Source organism: Cebus imitator, unplaced genomic scaffold (assembly GCF_001604975.1).
Source record: "Cebus imitator isolate Cc_AM_T3 unplaced genomic scaffold, Cebus_imitator-1.0 Scaffold64, whole genome shotgun sequence".
NCBI classification, from domain to species: domain Eukaryota; kingdom Metazoa; phylum Chordata; class Mammalia; order Primates; family Cebidae; genus Cebus; species Cebus imitator.
Window position 1 is genome coordinate 1,632,513 of NW_016107379.1, and position 22,692 is coordinate 1,655,204.

The 22,692-nt window shown below is 37.1% G+C and overlaps 1 protein-coding gene and 1 pseudogene across 2 annotated transcripts in view; one reads left to right on the forward strand and one right to left on the reverse strand.

Moving 5' to 3' along the window:
• Positions 1–7,826, forward strand: part of LOC108305498 — a 19,021-nt pseudogene extending 11,195 nt beyond the window's left edge.
• RASGEF1B (RasGEF domain family member 1B) overlaps positions 1–22,692 on the reverse strand; it is a 634,161-nt gene that overhangs the window by 136,147 nt on the left and 475,322 nt on the right. The window lies entirely within an intron of this gene.

The window sequence follows — 22,692 nt, forward strand, 5'->3', positions numbered from 1 at the left end:
TTGAGAGGGATTCTCACTCTGTTGCCCAGGCTGGAGTGCAGTGGCATGATCTTGGCGCACTACAACCTCTGCCTCTCTGGTTCAAGCGATTATCCTGCCTCAGCCTCCTGAGTAGTTGGTACAAGTGCAGGCCACCACACCTGGCTAATTTTTGTACTTTTAGTAGAGACAGGGTTTCTCCATATTGGCCAGGATGATCTCCAACTCCTGACCTTGTGGTCCACCCACCTTGGCCTCCCAAACTGCTGGGATTATAGGCATGAGCCATGGCGCCTGGCCAGTAGTTTCTTAAAAGTTAGTTGCATTACAGAATTTGAAGTTACCTCAATAAACTTTTCCTACTTTGTTATATTAAAATCTATTGAGCTGTCTTACACTTTGAATCAATCATTTACCCATATATGATTTTGTAGCATCATGCATTAGCCATTTATTTCAAATGTTGACGTATTTTACTGTATCATATTACAAAATTATATACATTGATATCAATACCAATCTTCCCAGAAAGTTATTAAATATAGGGACTTTGTCAAGTTTATAGGGCAGATATATGCTTTTCAAAAAATATTTTGAGACGACTGGCTCTTCACCTAGGCTGGAGTGCAATGACACAATCTCAGCTCACGGCAACCTTTGTCTCCTAGGTTCCAGTGATTCTCCTGCCTCAGCCTCCTGAGTAGCTGGAACTACAAGTGAATGCCACTATACCCAGCTAATTTTTGTATTTTTAGTAGACATAGGGTTTTGCCATGTTGGCCAAGCTGGTCTGGAACTTGTGACCTCAAGTGATCTGCCTGCCTCAGCCTCCCAAAGTGCTGGGACTACAGTGAGCCACTGTGCTGTCCTACTGTTTAAAGTTGCTAATTTTCTTTTGAAAGCTCAAATTGTAGCATTGTCAAGAAATATGGTCCACTGCTTTCCTTGAAGTGACAAGTTCACTTCGTTTACTTTTGAGAAAGTATCTTTCAAATTCTCTGTGCTGTCATTTTGTCTGTCATTTTTTTTCAAGTAAAATGTTACTCCACTATAGTTTAACTTCCAACAGAAACAACTGCAGAGTGCTTTTTCTTGAGACAACCCCTGCACTTTGATATGCAGCAAAAATCCTTTTTGTGTACTTCCCATTTTGTCACATGGAATATTAAACCACAAGTACTCAAAAGTAGAGTCAAGATTTAATGAAACTGGTCATTATCTATACTGCATCATTAAGGATATTCTTAAGTAAAATTGGCCTTTTATTTTTTTCAAATGAAACTGTGGTGGTGAAGAACATGACAACTACCAGGATACCTGGAACCACTACCGTGATTCATGCTAAGCACTATAAGCTTTACCCTCCATTGCTTCTGCATTTGCAGTGGAGATGTCAAAACAATGAAAAAGGTGAGGAATGTTTTTGTATTACTAGGAAAATAGCTTTGTTATAGTCAACCCCAGAAGTCTATGGGCCACATTTTAAGAACAGGTACCATTATTTATTTCACCTGTCCCACCTTGTTGAACATAAACTGTTTCTGGGCCTTTGCTGATACAAACATTTCTACAATAAATATCCTTAAATCAACATTTCTTGATATTTCATTTTCTTTTTATTCTAAATTATTTTCAAATTCAAGGGTATTAAAAGACGTAAAAAATCTTTTATTTTCTGTCATCCTTCTCATGACTACCAGAGTATCTATTGATAGCAAGTATGATATCCTGTTAAAAAGAAAGACCAACCAGCTTCTGTTATTAAAATAGCATCCTTTGGTATATGAAGATGTCAGTTGGCCTGCATTTAGAGATTCATGGGATGAGTGGGTTTTATTCCAAATAGTTCTTTATAGAAAAAAATAGAGAAATTTGAACAGAACTGTGCTATGGTCCTCATCATTCTGGTACTTCTGGAAATTTTCAGACAAAACAGAAAATGGAAGTTATTGATTTAGAATATCTGTTATTTGAGAATAATTGGATTGATACAGAAACTAAATTGCTGATAATAATCCATTTAGTCATTCAAAAATCTTTTCCCAGGAATCTACTATGTTAAGTGCATTGTACCAATGCCAGCCATTGCAGAGACAGTAAAACTGCATTAGGGACAGGCCCAGACAGCAAGGAGCTTACCAAGAGTTGAAAAGCTTTTGCAAAATCAACTGAAAAGATCACATCCACTTCTTTCATTTTAAGAATCATGGAGAGTATTGTATTAGTCCATTTTCTGTGTCTATAAAGGAATATCTGAAGCCACATAATTTATCAAGATGTTATTTGGTTCAGAGTTCTGCAGAATGTACAAGAAGCATGGCACCAGAATATGCTTCTGGTGGGGCCTCAGGAAGCTTTTACTCATGGCAGAAAGCAAAGGCAGAGCAAGAGAGATGCCAGGCTCTTTCACATAATCAGATCTCATGTGAACTAATAAGATGAAAACTCACTTATACCACAAAGGTGGCACCATGCCATTCCTGAGAGATCCACCCCCATGACCCAAACCCCACCAGGCCCCACCTCCAACACTGGGGATCACATTTCAACATGAGATTTGGAGGCGGCAAGCATCCAAACTATATCAAGTAGGTTGAGCTTAGGCAATGCAAATATATGATCTTTTATCTTCCCGATAATTAGGATGACTACAGAGTCTTGGGCTTACACTGGCTGCCTGAGCATAATTATTAATAGCAAAGTGGACATGGTAGGGTGCTCCAGTAGTCCCAGACACTTGGGATGCTGAGGCAGGAGGGTTGCTTGAGCCAACAAGTTCAAGCCTGCAGTGAGCTATGATTATGCCACTGCGCTCCAGCCTGGGCAACAGAAGGAGACTCCATCTCTAAAAACAAGAAGTATTATTAGAACCTCCCTTCAATTCTCAAAAGTGTCCCACTTTGGACAATAAACTACACAGTCATGTACTAATAATAGATTTACAGTTCCTCTCCAAGTCTTATTTTATCACTCTACTTTTTTATATAACCCTGGTAGAAAACTTTGGAAGAAAACTAACTTTACTGAATACCTACTATATACTGCATGTGTGTTCTATGCAAATTTTATTCTATATTTACAACAACCCTATGGGAGTATTATATCCTCATTTTACAGATAAGGACACTGAGACTCAGAAGCACAGGAACTTGCTTAAGACTACCAACAAATAAGTGTCTAAATTAGGATTTGTCTACTTCTGTCCACTATCAAAATCCATGCTCTTTCCTCAATTTTTCAAAGGTGTTTCATGGAGTTGGCATCAAAATCACCTGGCTACTTACTTTGAAGTCAGATTATAGGGCCTCACTTCAAACTTACTAAACCAAAATGTCTTATGGTAGGGCCTGATATCTGCATTTGCAATAAGCCCATTAGATGATTCTCATGCACTGGAATGCTTGAGGACCACTTTTTAAAAATTATACTATTTCTAGACTTCAGCCACCAATTATTTCTTCAAACAAAAGATATTTTTTCTGATATTCAAACATTGGTGGATTCCAAAAGTAATAGCACAGATCCTACTTGGATGCTCCAGTTTTCTTAAATAATAACCAGGTAGTATATCTGTTGGCAGCTTTGTACAATTGATCTCTTCTGGTGATTTAACTAAACATTCATTCTCCCTGTAAACTGTTTCCCTTTCCAAGAGATTTTTCATAGGCCCCTCACAAGGTTAAGTGGAAGCTTTTCTCTGAGAAAGCCAATTCTATATGTTTACACTGATGCTTGAGCAATGCCAATTATGGTTATATAGTCTTCCAACTTTAGCAAATGACCTTGGGATATATTATTTTTCTGATTGTTGAAAAACTATAACAAGAATCAACTTTTCCTGATACTCATTACAGCAGAATCATTTAACAGCTATTACCGAATTTTTTTGAGACCTATCGCTCTGTGCCCAGTGAATACATCCGGTTCGTATATTTTACATTACAGAATAATAAAGATTAACTAAGTCCATGTGATGTGACTTTTACAACACACTCCTGGCTTACAATTTAATAAATTTTGCAAGGCATATTTGTTCAAGCTTGAAATGCCCTTGAATCTACAAACAGAATGTTAATGGCTACCTTCTGCAGTCTCTTATCTGTAAGTATATCTAAACTGCTCCAGATCATTGACGTTCTTGGAAGTACCCTCTGTGTGTTATAATATGCATTTCTATATTTCATATATAGCTTAGCCTAGGTCATGCTCTGATAGAAGCTTTTGCCTGGGAGGAAAGACTGAAGAAGCATCAAGTCAGGGCCCTTGGAAAAGCCCACTAGACAGCAGGATAGCATTGTTAGATCAAAACAAATATTGAAGGAAGGTGTGAGAAACTCCAATCAAATCTGGGCAAGACTCAGTGGTCAGAGTAAAAAACGAATCTTAGAGGTGTCAGAATGTCATCCAGATTTTGAGGTATTTGCCCTCAGTAGCCATGGTAGGATTATCCGCTAAGCCTGGAAGCCCAAGGTGAAAACAGTGAGGAAGTCCTAATTCAATGAAAAATGGTCCCATAGATACTAGCTGAGAAAGTAATGTAGGGCTGAAGAGTTAAAGAGGGTAGGCCTAGTAGGTAGGCCAGGCAGGCAGAATTGCCATGTCACAAAGGTTAGGGGAGGCTGTAGCACAGGGTTTACATGGGAGCTAGGCTTCTGCTCACCTAGCAACGTAGAGGAAACACTGCTTTGAGGCTCCACTTGCAAGTGAAAGGAGATGGGGAGCAGCCCTAATGCAAAACTTGTTTGGTTCTCATTGGCCTGTGCCGTTTGGTTCTCATTGGACTGTGGCTTTGGCTGGTCTAAATTTGGAGATAATACCATCATTAATAGCTGTAAATTCATTGGCATGTTTTAATACAGTCTCACTGGCTAGTGCCTTTGTGTTATCAATGTCCTACTTAGATTCATCATTAAGTATGGTAAATTTTGGAGTCTTTTGTTGAATGCTTTACTGAGGTCGAAAGGGATATTATACCCAAAGATGACGTCCAGAACCATCTGGAAAGGTGGACTTTAGTTTATTGTATGCCAGCTCCAACAGATATTTTGACTTTGAAAGCCTCTGGTTCATCTTCTTATGATAATAAGAATGTACTTTTAATTGGTAGGAGCTCAAACTGATGCATGTCAAACTACGAGAAGACAATAATCAGAGTCCCTTGAAATAATAGCATGATTTCCTCCCTAGAATTCGTCGTTTATGAGCAAGACATTTATACTAATGGCTTGTGAACAGTTTTAATTCCTCAGACGTGCATATTCTATCTTGGCCATACTATATGCAAGACTTCTGAAAACTATTTAAAAGAAGAAAATGTTTTAGTCAGAATTTATAACTAATAGGAGTAAAATTTGAGAAAAATATAAAGGTGCAGCACTATAGTACTGTAGTAAAGTCATAGAAAGTGATTAACAATCTTTATACCAGAATCTACCTTGCTCTTTCAAGTCTTTAGAACTTCCTTAATAATTTTGCAAAATAGCATCACTGCTTCTTGCTCCATCCTCACATTAATAATCACAGCGCTGTACATACAGGAGGGGTAACTGGGAATTTCCACAATAAATTTTGTAGTTCCCTCAGTTGACTTTCAGAAATTGTGGCCTTGAAACTTACCTGTGTTGAGAGTATCATGCTGGATGATATGAGCAAGGGCTCAGCTGAAAGGATGGGATCACCTGGTAGGGATAGCAGTACTGAAGATGTTCCATTACATACTAAAAAAGTGGAGTCATTCTTAGAGAGTTATTTACCTGGACTCCCCCCATTCTGCTTGAGACGAAAACTTTTAAAACAAATAAAAGTCATATGGATCTTTTTGAGGGTGCTCTTATTCTGCTCATTTTGACACAACCGTTAAGTACTGCAAGGAACCGTGAGTAGATTGATGTGACCTGTGCTACAGTGAATAGTCACAAGCCTGTCTTCCACAAAAGCCAGAGTCCAGATGTAACAGCAGTGAGGACTATGAAGGCAGTCTTTCCAGCATAACCAGGCAAGAGTAGTAACACTAGAAGGAACTCCTCTAACACCGCTTGGCATGGATATTTCAGCCAACCCCTGCCTGGGGATCACCAGGACTGGAAAGGTATAAATCAGTGCTTCTTTCTGGATCCCAGCCACTGCTGAAGACATCTAGTATTTCTACTTTTACTAATATACACAGACAGCTTTGAAAAGGGATCCTTCTCACATTTTATAAGATTGTGTTAGGTAAGCAGGAAGGTATCATATAATCTGGAGACACTGTAGTTCACCATTATTACTGCAATCTATCTGATTTCCCATAGTTGTGCCTGCCATTGGTGATGGAGTGTGAGTTTAATCAATGGTGACTTGTTTCAGTGCTGATACATGTTGTTCAAACAAAAGTAGTATTTCGTTATAATGATTGTTTTAAAATAGCCATTGGACATTCTGGAGTAAACCAACACGCAACCGTGTTGTCTTTTGCATTTAAAGGGAGGGGTATTCAGAAAAGTGGTTATTAATCTTTCTAAGAACATGGGTCTCATACTTGAGTCCTCAGAACACAGATTCATTAGACAGCCAACCCTAAGCAATAAGCAATGATGAAGATGTGGCCAGCTTGTTAGGCAGCCTGGCTTTTCTCCATAGGGGAATTAGTCTGTCTTGTCTTTTGCTGAAAAGATCACATTTCAGCTCAAAAGTGTACCATCCAGGAGGCAAGGAGAGGACTTCCTGCTGCCAGAGAGTACTGTCAAGAAAGGTAACCCAAAGTCTCGAGGACCCGAGCAGACCTTGGAGAAGGATCTGAATGTAGACAGGGAAGAGAATCCAGGACATATATCTCCAGAGCCTCAGCTTCCAGAGGGTCCCAGAGGTCTGGTGAGAGCAATGGAGGGGTAGGAACCCCAAAAAAGAGCCTCTGTGTAAAATGTGGATGCTGACACAGCTTGTGCCTGCATGGTGGAGAGAGAAACTTCAACTCACCATGAGAACAGAGGATACTCTCTGAATCCGAGAAGTCCCAAAAGAAGCAAACTAGATGCCACCTCTGTTTCCCAAGAAGGACCTCAAGGACTAGCCACACCTGTGGGCAACAGAGAATCTCAGGAACCAGCTGGGATAAATCCAGTTAATTCCCCAGGCCCTGAGGATGCAGGCAGTCACCCCAATGGCCAAGAAGCCATGGCACTGCTGAACTTTGCATGTGACGTGTGCAGTAAGAGGTTTAAGTATTACGGCAAACTAGTCATCCATAAGAGATCACACACAGGAGAGAGATACTTTCCATGTAATCTCTGTGGGAAGTGCTTAATGCAGCCCATAGGCCTCCAACTTCACCAGTGAGCCCACACTGGTGAGAAGCTCTACATGTGTGACGTCTGCCAGAAGTGGTTCACCAGGAGATTCTCCTTGAAATGTCACAAGAGGAGGCACACAGGGGAGAAGCCATACAAATGTAAAGTCTGCAAGAAAGTTTTCACCTGCAGAAGAACGTGAAGGAGCACCAGCACATCCACTTCAGAGAGAAACCCTATAAATGCTCCAAGTGTCTGAGAGCCTACAGCTGGCTGAAATCGTTAAGATGCCGCCAGAAAACACATCTGGAAACCACTTCCTAGTGATTCCATAATCAGGTCTATGTCTTTTACACCAAGAAGAGGTAAATGATGATTTTTCTCCAATGTTATCATATGACATATGACAGGGGCAAGGATGCCTGGCACAAAGAAGGGGTGCCTTTGATGTAAATTCCAAGGATATTTGAGTAAATATGTATCCTCCCCAGTGAGTTTTGTTTTCTGTTTCATTATGTCTGTTGTTTTCTTATAGGTTTATTTTGGTTTGTGTTGCTGTTCTTTCAATAAACAATCATCTTATTAGTTTTCAATATTGTATAACGAAAAACTGAGTGTCCTGATTGACATGCTGTTACCCGCTCTTTTGCTGTAAAGTACAATTGTCCAAAGAGGGTGCCCAGATTAAATACACAATGTCTGGGTAAATTTGTGTTTTAAATAAAGAATTTTTTAGAAAAAAAAAAAAAAAAAAGAGCAACATAGACTTGGTCAAGGACTTCTCCCCTAGCTCCACCCCCGACTGAGCCTACACACCCAGATGGGAATGTGGTGGTTTGGCAAATTGAATGAGTTCAGAGATTGCTTTAAACAACAAAAACAACAACTTGATATAATTTGCAAAAAAAAAAAAAAAGAGAGAGAGAGAGAGAGATACACATACATACATACACACACATACATACATAAAAAGAAAGAAAGCAAGCAGCTAGCTGCAAAGTAATCAAAGAGCAAAAAACACTGGAACCTAACTTGCCAATTGCCTCATGTCTAAGTGGAAGTCAAGAACCAGTTGGATCCCACTGAAGCCTGCAAAGTTAACCTCCCATTTAACTCTTTTTTGATCTTAGTGCTTAATGCAGACCAGCATCTGCTCACACATTAACTGTGGAATACTCCAGATCAAAGGGCCTCTAATTATCTGAGATTTCTTCAGAACTTAAATTTCACTAGTTTAACTAGTAAGATAAAAAGATATCTTAGGTATAAGCACCTGAATAGACCTGCTAGATATTCAGCGATGCCAGCACAGAGGAAGATGCCTGCAACAAATACTGTTCACTTGTTTTCGACTTCACTTTAAAAGAATGTAGTGAAACCATTTTTCTTAACTGGCATACATTGAAGGGTTTGGCATGAAAGTTACTAAAATGCTACAAATGGGTCACTAAGGTACATATGTACATATACATATTCTCTTAAGGATGTCAAAGCATCTAATAAGATGGGGCAACATTAAATCAAGAAAAGCTTAAAATGGAAGTCATTTTAGTATTAAGAATATATCATCTTGCACATCATATAGCCCCAAATATACCTGAAAACCATGTCTTTTCCATGTTTGTGTCTTGGACTCTGCCACAGTGCCTGCCTAGTACCTGGTAGATGTTCAATAAATGTTTGTTGAGAGAATTATAAGAAAATAGTTCAGAGGTCTCATTGCACTTCCTCAAGTGTAAGCAAACTCATTACTTATGGAATGCATGGGGTCAAGCTTGACTGCTGGTATTTTGGCTGTTATTTTAAGTCATTTTATTATCCAGATTTAGCCAATATATACCTTTAAGTAACAAGGCAATGATATATCTTGCAAAAAATGGTGGAAAAGAATATAAAACAATTTAAATGACTGTTAAGTTTTCTATGTACTGAGTCATATCATAGTTTTATGAGAAACCCTGCCATCACCTAACACATTCTTTAACCTCTGCTTAAACTCTTCTAATAATAGTAAGATACTATCTCACATGGTAACTCATTCTGGTTAGGGGATAGCTTTGATGATTATATAAAGATCCTCCTCATTTGGAAGTGAATTCTGCCTCCCGTAAATTCAACACTTTGTTTCTATATGAAAGCCCTCTAACTTCATGAAGATCCTTCAAATATCTGAGAAGTATTATTATGTATCCCTTCCCCCCATCCCCCTCAAACTGAATATTCTCATCCAAAATAAACATTTGTATTCCCTAAGACATGGTTTGCAGCCCCTTGTTCCTATTTTGGGCATCTTCCAGTCTGCTTATGCCATTTTTTCTAATGTGAAATACTAAAACCTGAAAAAAAATATTTTGGACATTTTTTTTCTATGATCACTGTCTTGTACATGATTGATATTAACTAACACTTCAAAGATGCTTTCATGGCCGGGCATGGTGGCTCATGCCTGTAATCCCATCACTTTGGGAGGTCGAGGTGAGTGGACACAAGGTCAAGAGATCGAGACCTTCCTGACCGACATGGTGAAACCCCATATCTATTAAATACATAAAAATTAGCTGGGCGTGGTGGCATGCGCCTGTAGTCCAAGCTACTCAGGAGGCTGAAGCAAGAGAATCACTTGAACTCGGGAGGCAGAGGTTGCAGTGAGCCAAGATTATGCCACTGCATTCCAGCCAGCCTACAGAGCGAGACTCTGTGTAAAAAAAAAAAAAGAGAGAGAGAGAGAGAGAGAGAGAATTGTTGCCTTATTTCTGTGGTTCCTTTCTCAGATGTTGAAAAAAAAAAAAAAAAAAAAAGATGTTTTTATGTCATTACTATTATATAACATCAGCCTATCCTTTATTTGTATGTCTAATTTTTGTTTGCTTCTGAGTTTAGAGTTTAAATTTATTTATATTTAAATTTTTTCATCTCAATCTTTTTGCATATTTCAAGCTATCATTATAGACTACTGAGACTTTTTCAGTCTTGAGTCTGTCATTCATGTGACATACATTGTATTAGCATATCCTCTCCTAAACCAATGGTGAAATAAATACTAAATAAACTGAAAATCAAGTCCAGGAACTTCTATCCAAATCCTATTTTCGGCTTCTCTAAGGCTGGATGCAGGGGAAATTTACCTGTTCTAAGTGCCTTTGAGCCAGAATTATCTTTGAGCATTTTGATGCCCAGAAATGACTAAATGCCTCAGGGCTTTTGTTTGCTTTAGATTAAGCTGGAGAAGTTTCAAACTGTGTAAGAATCTTTTTTTTGTTTGCTAACTTGAAGTCCTGTTTTCGAATAGAAGCTTAAGAGACTTCTACCCTTCCTTTCCTTTTCTTCCATAGTGTAGATCTTATTTTATGCTCCTCCCAGTCTCTACTTTACCCTGACTGCAAAAGACCTTATTCTCTTCTTAAGAGATCATGTTAATCCATCAAGAGGAAACACACTGGAGAGTAGGAAGCCAAAACCACCCGAGTAGAGAGACAGACACCAGCATAGAGTGAGACTGTATTTCACATCTGGAAATTCCCTCATTCCTCTTTGTTTCTCTACTGTTGGTATTATTTTAACATGAAATGAAGCTAACAATTTGAAGTGTATAAATAGAAGCCCTTTACAAAATGTGGCTCATAGCAAAATGATGGTATAATGAAACCTAGAGATTAGAGTTCTGCTTTAAGTCAACAAGGTATTATTTTAACAAACTTCCAAGCTCTAAAGATGTACAGCACAGTTTACAGGTATATGGCACACTCAAAGATCTGCTACCTACAGGCTCTGACTTGCAATCAGAGGCATTTATCTCATTTGGTTCCGGCAAGGCAGTATCATGCGCAGCTGAGATCCTTTAAGAATAGCATTGGAAAACTCATAGCTTGGCCACTCCCTTGCTCTGTGATTTTGGGCAAGTCATTTAATCTATGTGGACTTGTTTCAACTTTTATAAATCGAGGTGGTGCTGAATTACATCATCCCAAAGTCTCTTTTAGTTTTAACGTTATCAATCTTCTAAACATGTTATTGTGCATGAAGTTTATAATGTTTGTGATTATAAAATGATTCATTAAAGAAAAATTAAAGAGAAAAAAATCTTTGTAAAATCACTGCTGTTAATATTTTTATTTGTTTTTCTAATTCTATTTTTATGCATATTTCTACATACTACTTAAGTACTAGACACATGTATAATGTTTGTTCACCTAGGGCTCTTCCAGCCTGAGTGTAATACGTTACACCAATGTGACCTGATCTCTCTGGCCACTGGATAGAACCACAGCCCATTCTAACTAACGAAGAACCTAGGAGTTGTGGTTTGACTAAAACAAAACAAAGCAAAAAAAATGAGTTAGACAACTCAATTTAGGAATTTGGAATTGGGATACTGAGAGAGAGATGAAATCAATTAGTAATGAGACTGAGATGAGCAGATGCATAGTATAATAGAAGCTAAGGAAAACATTTTGGACAATGTACATGCTCAAGTTATAAAGACAGCAAAATTATATTTAAGGGGAAGAGGCTGAAGTGATAGAGAAATATGGAGTAGGCATGCAGAGAGAAGTCCCGAGAGGAAAATCTAGTAGCCTGAGAGAAGACCTTTGTATTCAGTAATTTTCCAGATTCAGTTTCCAAGAGGTCCATCTGTTGTTGACTCCTATGCTTTGATTCTCATAAGGCTCCTGAAACATACTTAAAAGTCCTTTTCTCTGAGCTGGGTCAATGTCACTGGCAACCAAAAGAGACCTGACTCAATTTAAATTTGACTTGAGATATTTTATCGATGATTATAAACTATTTCCCCAAGTTATTACATATGCTTTAGATGCATAGTTTTTAATGGCTAAATAATAATTTATTGTGTGGATACTTGTATAAAGAACACGAATGACAGTGAAGCTGATTACTGTTAATGCTGTTAGAATTATTCCCTAGGTATTAAGAAATCTAAGACCTGCAGTTACCCAAAGGATTCTGGAAAAGCTCCAACATTCTTTCAAGAATCCTTTCACTTGCCAGAAGAGAAAACACACACACACACACACACACACACACACACACACACACACAGCTTAATCAGTAGAATTTAACATGGAGAAATTCAGCCTGACCTCAAAAAAATCTCTTGAGTGCTGTTTTCCTAACTTAACCCATTACAAATGTTTTTATGAGGGCACAGTGGGTATTTTCCAGCTTCCCCATGCCATCATAATTCAGACACAGCCCCACCCTAACCTGATCTTAGTCATGGAACAAGAAAATCTGGGACAATGGCCACTGTGAAGTTCAGATGAGCAGGTTAGGCGCACAGGAAGAACATGTGCACCTAAATGACAAATTTACATTTTCTTTCTAATAGAAAGATAAAAAAGGATATAAAATGCCATAATTACCTTTATAAGAAAAGTCGAAATGGTATCAGCTCATAGACGGCACCAATGCTTGGCAAAGCCTCCAGCAAGCTATCAGGAATTTAGGCTTCATTCAAACTATGATATCAAATGTTATGCAAACTTGGATATTGCTTGAGAAAAAAAAGTCTATTCCCTTAAAAGTCTATCCCCTTCCCTTACACAAATTTTATCAACACGGTAACTTGAAAATTCTCCACTAGCTTTTCTTCCCCAACATAAAAGGACAATTAGTCTTTCTAATCTAGGTTTCTCCCAAACCCCTGAACTCACACTAATTCTTTCATAAAATTACACCTATTCAATATTATTGAATACAGCAGAGAGACACTCACAATTTTAATCAAAGAGGCAAAGGCATCTCTGAATAGAAAGTAGTCTTTGAGTGCTTTGCTTTGTGTTTTCAGGGAGTGGATGACAGACACTGTGATGTCGCTAAACCGCCTATAAGGTAACGGATATAAAGTTTTCGTGTTTATTTATATGATTTAGAATTTATTGTGGGTCTACTTAAACATTACTTCTGAGAAAATGTAAAATAAAGTATGTACAAGCATTTTATAAAATTTAAATCTACTTACCCTCCAAATGGAGTGCTTTGCTTTTGTTGGAAGGACAAATAGGCAATGAGGTCTTTTGAACACATCAGACTGGAACATCACAGACTTGGCTTCAAATCCCACTACCTGTTTGACTCTTGGCAAGGTCCTCACCACTCCATGTTTTGATTATCTCATCTATAGCCAGGCGCGGTGGCTCATGCCTGTAATTCCAGCACTCGGGGAGGCTGAGGCAGGTAGATCACAAGGTCAGGAGTTAGAGACCAGCCTGACCAATATGGTGAAACCCTGTCTCTTTAAAAAATAAATAAATAAAATAAAAGATTTTCTCATCTATAATAGAGCATCATTGATGCATTATGTATTTAATCAAGGTTAAATGTATTCTGTATTAGTGATGCCTCCCTTACTAAGTTAATGAGAATATTAAATGATATTTGTAATGTATCTGCCATAAAAAGTGGTCTTAATGGCATCAGAGTTAGATAGGAATGTCTCTGGTGTTGCATTATTAGCTATGAGCTGGCTATTCTTTTCCAATATTATAAAAACTTTCCTGGAAAATCTTCCAATCAAAATATAAAAGGTGAAATTGATTTTATCTCTTTTCTAGATATTTTATTTCTAGCTATATAGAGTATACATCTCTTTAGAAAACCCAGGAGAGTGAATAAAACATTAGAATTAATGTTTTAAAGGTTCAGTGTGGTGATCAAAGTCAAAACGGATATTTAAAATTCACAAATTGTTCCATGTACTGTGAACCTTAAATAATGAGATGTAGAAAACATGATTTATTTATTTATTTATTTTTTAAGACAAAGTTGAAGTTTCACCCATGCAAGAGTGCAGTGGTGCTATCTTGGCCCACTGCAACCTCTGCCTCCTGGGCTCAAGTGATCCTCCCACCTCAGCCTCCCAAGTTGCTGGGACCACAGATGCATACCACCACACTGAGCTGATATTTTTTGTATTTTTGGTAGAGATGAGGTTTCACCCTGTTGCCCAGCTGGGCTCAAACTCCTAAGCTCAAGTGATCCCCGCCCACCTAGGCCTCCCAAAGTGCTGGGATTACAGGCATGAGCCACTGTGTCCAGCCTAGAAAATATGATTAAATATTGAGTTTATAATAAACTCTATAGTAGTCTTAATGGGCACTCCTGTCTTGTGTCCCTAAATACAGAGTTTATAAAAAATTCAATACTTAACCATCACCCAAAGCTTGAGAATGGCCACCTGACGGCATAGATATAAGTTGTCTTCAATATATACTCTCATTAGTGGTAGTTACAGGTGGGATTTTTGGGAAAATAGAAGAGGTGGTTCTTAAGGTATTTACCAAGAATGTATGTGAAGTTAATATAAACTATTAATTGACTATATATTGGTTGTTGTATCACAATTTGCAGGAACATGAAGATAATGGGTGAGGCAGTTAGGAGAAAAAATGACTTTAAATAATTGTCCCAAGGGATGAATGTGCGGCTGACTTCCCATACTCATGTCTCTGGGCCTAATACATTTTATATATCCCAGCTCAGACTGCTCTGAGCTATTTTTCTTTTCTCAGTATCATATACTAACAGGGAATTAATTAACTTTCCAATGATGACATTAGAAAAAATGGTATAATCTGGAGAAAAAAAAATCAACCTTGATTCTTACCTCATCCTATACATCATGAAACTCATTCATCCCATCATTGTTTCAGTGTTAAATGTCATTACTGACATTACAGAAAAATTGGAAGTAAAGAAAGGTAATGAGATTGGGTCACTCCAATGAACACATACATACTCCTGCAGATTTAACCATATAGAGAGAGTATTATATGAGTATCTAATGCATATGTGTGTCTAATGCATATAATAGACACACATATAACACATATACAGATATTTATCTATAGTTTGATAATATATGAATATATTTATAATTTGATGTATATGATTTAGGGGTCAGAAATATAATACAGCAGAAGCATGATATAGTCAGCCCTCCATTTAATGAAAGCAGCAGAGGCATCTCTGAATATGAAGTCCTCTTTTTTGAGTGTTTTGCCTTCTCTTTTTTCAAGGAAATGGAAGGCCACTGTACTACACCATTTGGTATCAGTGACTTAAGCATATAGCAGGGACCTCAGATTTTAGCATCTGCAGGGGTCCTGTTACCAATCCCGGCTGATACTGAGGTTATTACTGTGACACAACTGATCCAAGTTACCTGCTTCACTGGAAGAGGCCCAGGGGAAGGTTCCTCAAACATCACCGTATTATATGTGTGTCTAATGCTATATATTTGGTTAAAGAAAATTTATTTCCTAGAGAGAAGAGACCTGTTTTTCAGTCTAAGTTTTATAAGTTTCTATATCCACCTCCTAGAATGTCCATGCCAATTCTGACTCTAAAGCAGTATAAAAAAAAACCTTATTTTAAAAATCTCAACCAATTAATCTTTTACGCCAAGTTAAAAACATTTGCATATATATCATCTTCATAAGGTTTTATGAAAGCCTTAAAAGATGAAACAAATAATAGCGGACATATTTATTTAAAAATATAATAGGATTATTTACATTTATTATGTGAGTTTAACCTAAATAATAAACCTGGGCTTTTCAAACTCCTGTTAAGGCTAATCCTAGCCCAAGGACACATGCAAACAAAGCACAAACCAAATTCTATGACCTTGAAGCGCACTGTAGATATTTTATTAAAGACTGTTTTGTTTTGTTTGGAGCAGTAGAGGTATTAATAGCAGGAAACAAGAGGTTTCGCTTCATGAAACACAGTAAAATTGATTAAAAATCCTCTTTTCCCATCCCTTTCATCAAAGCCTCATTAATCAGAGCAGCTGCTGATACTCTTTATCATCTTGTCCCCAAACTGTAGCCCCTTCTGGCTTTTTTCCTATCTTCCTCTTATCCCTCCTGCCAAGTAGCTCCAACCTCTTACTGTTTTCATAAGTTCCCCCCGGCCCTCACCAATCAGGTATCTCTGTATTTCCACATCTTACTTTAAAAAATATATGTCCATGCCTTTTCTTATGTTTATCAATTTAGCCTGAACTCTCCCAATCCCACCTCACTCCAATCACCAGAGTTCAACATTCCTCCTTATGAGCAGAGAAATGAGCAACAGAAAAGGGAGAAGGGGAAAGGTGGAGAGATTACACAACAGTTCCACAATTAAACAAATACATGATTTAATATATTTTTCTTTTACCTCTGTCACATATATTTTTTAAAGTCAGTATAAAGTTCGAATAGAAGAATGGATCAAGGAAATGAACATACACAGATGCAGAAATAAAAAACAGTCATGTGAAAAAATAAACCTCAATAGTAAATAAAAAATAGAAGATGAAAACAATGGGATTTAATTTATTGAATCAGTAAAGATTAAAAATTATAATACTCAGGTTGGGCACAGTGGCTCACACCTGTAATCCCAGCACTTTTGGAGGCCAAGGCCTGTGGATTAGTTGAGGTCAGGAGTTCGAGACCAGCATGACAAACATGGCGAAACCTCGTCTCTGCTAAAAATACAAAAATTAGCGAGGTGTGGTAGCCCATGCCTTTAATCCCAGCTACTAGGGAGGCTGAGGCAGAAGAATCACTTGAACGCAAGAGACACAGGTTGTAGTGAGCCAAGATCACGCCATTGTACTCTAGCCTGGGTGACAAAGTGAGACTTCTCCGTCTCAAAAAAAAAAAAAAAACAAAAAACAAACAAACAAACAAAAAACAACTATACTATTCAATTCTGATGGAGGTATAGTGAGATTGACATTCTTACATATCACTAGTAAAAACACAGACTGAACATATTTTTAAAAACTAATCAGGTAATACACATTGTAAAATTTTGTTTCTAATCTTCGTTATTCATTTCTAGGAATAATTATAAGGAAGTAATTATAGAAACATACACAGATGTATGTATAAGTATGTTCATCATTTATTTTAACATTATTTATAATGACAAAAATTAGAAACTGCCAGAATTGGTTTTTGGTAAAATAAACAAATTTACAAGAAAAAAACAAACCCATCAAAAAGTGGGCAAAGGATATGAACAGATACCTCTCAAAAGAAGACATTTATGAAGCCAACAAACGTATGAAAAAGAGCTATCATCACTGGACATTAGAGAAATGCAAATCAAAACCACACTGAGATACTATCTCACGCCAGTTAGAATGGTGATCATTAAAAAATCAGGAGACAACAGATGCTGGAGAGGATGTGGAGAAATAGGAACGCTTTTACACTGTTGGTGGGAACGTAAATTAGTTCAACCATTGTGGAAGACAGTGTGGCAATTCATCAAGGATCTAGAAATAGAAATACCATTTGACCCAGCAATCCCATTACTGGGTATATACCCAAAGGATTATAAATCATTCTGTTATAAAGACACATGCACACGGATGTTTATTGTGGCATTGTTCACAATAGCAAAGACTTGGAATCAACCCAAATGCTCATCAATGATAGACTGGATAAAGAAAATGTGGCACGTATTCACCATGGAATACTATGCAGCCATAAAAAAGGATGGGTTTATGTCCTTTGCAGGGACATGGAGAATGATGCAGACCATCATTCTTGGCAAACTGACACAAGAACAGAAAACCAAATACCACATGTTCTCACTCATAAGTGAGGTTTGAACAATGAGAACACATGGACACAAGGAGGGGCCTGTCAGGTGGTGGGGGACTAGGAGAGAGATAGCAGCGGGTGGAAGGATAGGGGAGGGATAGCTTTAGGAGAAATAGCTAATGTAGATGATGGGGTAATGGATGCAGCAAACCGCCATGGCACATGTTTACCTATGTAACAAACCTGCAGGTTCTGCACATGTACCCCAAAACTTAAAGTGTAATAATAAAAAAAGTGAAAAAATAACTTAAGCAATAGTAATACACTCAAATAATGGTTATTAAATTTGAGATATTTGAAATCTATTTAATGATGTAAAATGCTTATGAATATGAATTTGCTTATAATACGAGCTAAAATGACTTAGGTAGAAAACTACATATGCTGAATTATCTAAGTTATATAACACAAATAAATGCACACATAGAAAGAAAATACAGCAAAATATTAACTATGGTTGTCTTTGGATTGTAGAAATTTTCATTTCCTTTTTGACCTTTCCTGAATTTTCCAAATTACTCATAATGAGGAAAAATAAAATATTACTCCCATAATCAGAAAAAGACTTTTGTTTTTTTTTTTTAAACGAAAAGACATCCAAATTGTATTGTAAAAAATCAAGTGACATTTCTATTTTTCCAAACTCACGGATGAAACTTAAAGATTAAATTTCTTGTCCCTGGAAGAGACTTTCTTGAAGATAAAAGATACCACTCTGGTCCCAGATAATTTGATAAAGTTGGTAGAGATTAGGGAAAGAGGTGGGAAGAGAAAATTATAGACTATAATAAGAGTTGTATAGTTTCATGAAAAGCCTTAGTTATTTATTCTAAATGATAAAGGCACTTAATCATTAGAAGCCAATTTAGATGAATTATTATTATACTTATATTTCCCATTTGTCTGAGACATTTAATAGGTTTTCTAAAAATAAATTTAAAATAGATTATCTCCACAATTTTATCAATAAATGGTAACATCTTTCTTTGATATTTTTGGGTCTTTTTAATCTTTGTTTTTGCATGACAATGGACAACAAATTTTTGAGCACCTGATACTAAGACTAGGATTTGCTCTTGACCAGATATGATTGCTTAGCACATAAGCTTTCTGAACATGTCAATTACAAATTGCACACTACATCATAGAGCTGAAAGTTAATGTTAGAGAAGGAACTTGATTGATTTTTTAATATCATAGCTTAATCCAATCATCCATTGTTTTATTCAAGCCTCCCATCTTCCCCTGAAAGAGCTAGGTAGGAAGATTAAAATAATTTAAGAATAAATCTATCTTAGAAAGCCATCTCAGAGTTTGCCTATTCATCGAAAGTCCTGAGAACAGTATCTTAATTTATCACATATAGGGAGTTCTTCTGATCATTAAAAACATCCCATATGGACGGGATTTAGAAAAGAAAAAACAACTTCTCAGAGAATTCTTGGAGTACTATATACCAGTACTAATATTCCTGGAGTACTATATTTTAGAGTGGTTCCAGAATTGAATACCCGCACAACAGCCAATAATGCCTCTGGGGAACCCAAAGAGCCAAACATGAGTTAGGAGTTCCTCTTGGAAACAGCTTCTACCATATAGAGCCCTCACCCTACTGTTATGCTGGTCTCCATTCTAAAGCAGTTATGTCCACTTTGGTCACTCAGGGTGATTTGGAGCCAACCACTACATAAAGCAACTCAACTCAAGTGTGACCATACTTGTTGAAGTTTAAAAAAAAAATTCTGTATTATAAAATATAATGCATTTACCTAAAAGGGCATAAAATCTGTACGTACAGTTTAATAAGTAGTTATAAAGGAACACCCATATGGCTATCAACCAAATTAAGAACATTGTCAACACCCCTAGAAACACCCTGTGAAGCCCCTTCTTGTCACAATCCACTCCCTGAGTTCATTTGAAACACCACCTCTCCGACCCAGCAGAGATTCTTGGCTGGGATTTTATCACCACTGAAGAAGTGTTAGAAAGACTTTCCCAAAATAGTCCTTACTGTACAGCACATGACACTTTTTTGGCATTTAATAAGAAGGCTGCTACTATTTTCAAAAATGTCTCATTGATCATTCTCCAGGACATAATAGGCATAGACGTTCTGGAGGACAGCTTGCTTTAGCAGTTTTAAATAATTGAGCTTGCTTTTAAATGATTATTTCTAAAAGGATATTTTAAACAATTTACTTTTCCTTTTCTGAATTCTGTTTATATCACTTAGCTATTGGATGCTTAGCATTTTTTAATCAATCTGCATGTATATGTGTGTGCATGTAAAAACAGATGTTAATTCTTTGTCTGCCACATTTGTAACTAATATTTTCCCTAGCTTGCTGTTTAAGAAGGCATACAAGTTATTAATGTCATTTAAATAAAATATGTTAACCTTTTTCTTTGTGATTTTTTTCCAATGACTGAAATAATTTGAATGGACATTTCCAAACATATACAAAAGTAGTGGGAATATTATAATAAACCCACATGTCTCACTAGTTGACACAATAATTATCAACACTCTGCAATTCTTGTTTCATCAGTTCTATCCCCTTTCCCCAGGGTTCATTTGCTAAAGCATTTTAAAGTAAATCTCAGATATAATGTCATGTCACATATAAATACTTCAGAATATGTCTCTAGTGGATAAGATCTTTTAAAATACAATAAACACACTCATCAACATTAATTCCTTCATGTCTGATATCCAATCAGACTCAGTTTTTCCTGATTTTTAAAAAAATGTCATTTTAGAATTGGATTTTTGAATCCTGATTCAAACAGGATCCATGTGCTATATTTGGTTGGTATGTTATTTAAGTCCTCCCTCTTTTTTCTATTACAGGCCATTTATTTGTTGACAAAACTGGGTCATTTGTCCTAAAGAATATCCCACTTTCTGGGTTTGGATGACTGTACCCTTGTAATGTCATTACTATATTCCTTTATCACTAAATTTTCAATCAAGTGGTAGTCAGATTTACAGATCTGATAAACTTCAGGTTGAATATGTTTAGGCAGAATACATCATAGGTGGTGCCATAAACTTCCTCCTGCATCATGTCATGAAACACATAATTTCTGAGTGTCCCACTTTCAGCAACATTAAAATTAATTAGTGATTTCAGGTATTGTTACACTGATGTATTCTTTATAAAATTCCCAAACAGCTAATGGTTTTAACAGTCATTGATAACTGTTGCAGAGATCCATTTGCACACTAGGGCTCCAACATTTTTTTTAAATTGTACTTTGGGCTCTGGGTTACATGTGCACATCCTGCATGCTGCAGGGTTGTTCCAAGGTACGTAAATGCCATGGTGGTTTGCTGCCACCCCTGCTTCACCCCCCACCACATCAGGCATTTCTCCAGGTGTTATTCCTTCTCAACCTCCTTGCCTCCTGCTGTCCCTCTCCTCCGCTCCCCACCACCCCCTCACCTAGCCCAGTGGGTGTTGTTCTCATTGTTCATCACCTGCCTATGAATGAAAACATGCGGTGTTTGGTTTTCTTTTCTTTTGTCAGTTTGCTGAGAACGATGGTTTCCAGATACAACCATGTCTCTACAAAGGACACAAATTCCGTTTTTCATGGCTGCATCGTATTCCATGGCGTATATGTGTCACATTTTCTTTGTCCAGTCTATCATTGATGGGCATTTGGGTTGGTTCCAGGTCTTTGCTATCATAAACAGTGCCGCAACGAACATATGTGTGCATGTGTCTTTATAGGAGAAAGATTTATAATCCTTTGGATATATACCCAGTAATGGGATTTCTGGGTTGAATGGAATTTCTATTTCTAGATCCTTGATGAATTGCCACACTGTCTTTCACAGTGGTTGAACTAGTTTACACTCCCATCAACAGTGTAAAAGTGTTCCTATTTCTCCACATCCTCTCCAGCATCTGTTGTCTCCTGATTTTTTAATGATCGCCATTCTAACTGGCGTGAGATGGTATCTCAACGTGGTTTTGATTTGCATTTCTCTAATGACCAATGATGATGTGGCTCCAACATTTTTAAGCTAAGAAAGTCTTACTCTATTAAAATATCAGATCATTAAACAATCACTAGTATTTTTTTCCAGAATTTTACTTATTTATTTATTAACATTCAATTCTTGGAATTCATTTGGTGTACAAGGGAAATTAAGATTTAATTTGATGTATTCTAGAAAGGATGTGTCCTAGGAAGGTCTGAAGACAAGTAATCAAAATGGCCTTTATCACACCATCCATCTAGTGATGGAATTCTAACTAGCTATAGTGTTTTTCTGGGGGGAATCCTAAACTGTTTTCTAAGCATTTAAAAATTTTCCCAATGCTCTCAGCCTTCTGGCATTAGAACATTGAGGAGAAAGAGGTTTCATTATTTACAGAGACCCTACACTAAGACTCAGTTTTAGTGAATATCTGAGAAGGTTGGGTGTCTGTTGTGTTCTCTTACAGTGAGTAGGACTTCTATACCAGAATGGAAAACTAACACTTTTGTGATTACTCAGGGTTTTGTTGAATCACTAAGTTTTTGAATCTTGAAACTGTCAGCTTTTTATTTTTGCAAACCATCATTTTGCCATGGAGGGAAATAACCTTGAAAAATCTGTCCACATGACATACAACTCAAATTTAAGCAGAAGTTACATTTCCTTTTCCCCTTCTTTAAGAAAAGGAACACATTCAATTCTTTCCAAATGTTGGCACTTCGTGTCTACTCCCTAGGTTGATCAAAATAAAACTTATTTTGAAAGCAATTATTTGGGCCATTTCTTTTCTACCTCAGGGAAAAACAGTATCAGATGTTCGGTTTCAATA